Consider the following 2,008-nt stretch of genomic DNA (forward strand, 5'->3'; position numbering starts at 1 on the left):
AAGATATATCTGACTGTGTGTGTGCGCGTGCGTGTGCCCGCTTCGTACCTGATTTCTCTATTCATTATATCCTCAACTTACTAAAATTGGCTAAGTGCTCCCTTTCTCGATAAATCTACATCTATTAATTAACTCCTTGTAATCATTCTGTGTGTATATCATTACAACTATACTCTAAAAATGCTAGATTATATTTAACCCAGCATTGGGTCAAAAATGGACCCAGAAAGAAAGAAATAGCCTCGTTGTGGTGTTAAATTAACCCAGAAAATATTTATGTTTGACCCAACAATGTGTTAAAACAACCCAACATTTTGTGTTGAAACAACCTAGGTTGGTAAATGGTAACAAATTTGCTGAAACTTAATATTTCAGTTTGATTTAAAAGTCTCTTTAACATCAATTTATATCAGGTTAAAATCAGTTTAGAGTGGTTTGTTGTTGTACAACGAGAATAAACTGGATCTTGCACAATCACTTGTTATCTAAAGCCGATGGCAAGAACAAACATTGCTGTTGGGAAATGTTATCGAATCTCAACTTTCTCATTTTGACACACATTTAAACATTTCCTAATCCACTGGGAATTTCTGAATGACTGGAAATGATTCACAGGGAACATCATCAAGTATATAAAAGACTTGCTGTACAAAGGTGTTTGTGAACTTGTTTTTAGCTCAAAACTACATAAGCTTTTACATTATATTACATGATGAATGGTAAGTTTACATATAAAGTCTTTAGTTGATTAAGCCTCTAAATAGATTTACCTGAATCATTGATACGGCTTCAGCATTATTCTTGATCATTTAATCTAGTTCATGTTTTCAGCTCCATCCATCAGAATGATGAAGATCTCACTGTTGGCTCTTGTTCTTGCCTTCATGTTGGCACAGGGTGAGATTTAATGCCTTACATATTAAGCTTTCATTAGCACTGATACAAAAAAACTCATGTTGTGAACTCTTCTTGGGCACATGGGAGCTTAATGATTTGTCTGTTTTGCAGGATTTGCTCTCAAATGCAACCACTGCGTTCCCCAGTCTGGAACACCGCAACCCAAGAGACTTGTGATTTTGGAAAAGATGCATGCATATCTACAAGAATGACAATCCCTCCTTGTGAGTTTTACCTTAAGTTTTACAATAGGATAGAGAAACTACTAAAGTTCTTTAATGGCACTTTCCAGTAGTTTTATTACTAATATCATAGTCATCTTACTCATGTGATATTTCTTAAAAAAAATTAAAACATTTACAATGGCATCATAGGAACTTGAAAGGCCCTTCACAAAACCATATTATTATTTGGGTGTTGAAGTCGGACATCTAAATGAGAAGTGTAAGACAGATATAGACTACATGTTGTATCCCAAGCAAACAGCTGCAGTGTAGTTTTGATTATATTATATATACAGATACACAAATACCTCTCTATTTGTGAATAGATATTTGTAGGATCTCATAGTATTTCTTGTTCTTCTGTTCATTCAGACATGGGCTTTCGGAGATGTGGCAGTATGAGAGAGTGTCTTCTTTATCAGGGCAATACCGCCATGATGGCCAAATGCTGCAAGACGGACCTCTGCAATCCTGTTATCTTTTAAATCCAATTCTGTTAATGTAAAACAAAGAGATGACAATGAGTAAAAACTTTATAGATTTATATAAATATGTGTAAAAAAAATTTGTTTTGTACTTGTTTACTATACAGCAAATTTTGTCAAATAATAAATAGCCTTATCCATGAAGAAGAACCTGATGTTTGAGATTTATTTATGAATGAATGGTACATTTTCCAAACTGGATAAAAATTGGATATGATGAGATTTTTCTGAATGATTTGCCTTTCACTGATAAGAGGCTGTGTCCAAAATACCCGCTATACATAGTGCACTAATTGAGGGAATATATGTTGAGTAGTGCTGTCCAAAATCACCAAATGCACTCTTTCAATCCCATGATGCATTGCAATAACATTCACCAGCAGTCCAGTGAACTTATGATCA

General features: G+C 34.3%; 1 long non-coding RNA gene across 1 annotated transcript; it reads left to right on the forward strand.

Annotated features, from left to right (window-relative positions):
• The first annotated feature begins 570 nt into the window (after window positions 1-570).
• LOC135764904 (uncharacterized) lies at window positions 571-1,756 on the forward strand. The gene is made up of 4 exons (XR_010540348.2): window positions 571-719; window positions 832-897; window positions 1,009-1,121; window positions 1,494-1,756. It is a non-coding gene; the product is annotated as an uncharacterized lncRNA (long non-coding RNA).
• Window positions 1,757-2,008: the final 252 nt, after the last annotated feature.

The sequence above is a fragment of the Paramisgurnus dabryanus genome, chromosome 6, assembly GCF_030506205.2.
Source record: "Paramisgurnus dabryanus chromosome 6, PD_genome_1.1, whole genome shotgun sequence".
NCBI lineage: Eukaryota > Metazoa > Chordata > Actinopteri > Cypriniformes > Cobitidae > Paramisgurnus > Paramisgurnus dabryanus.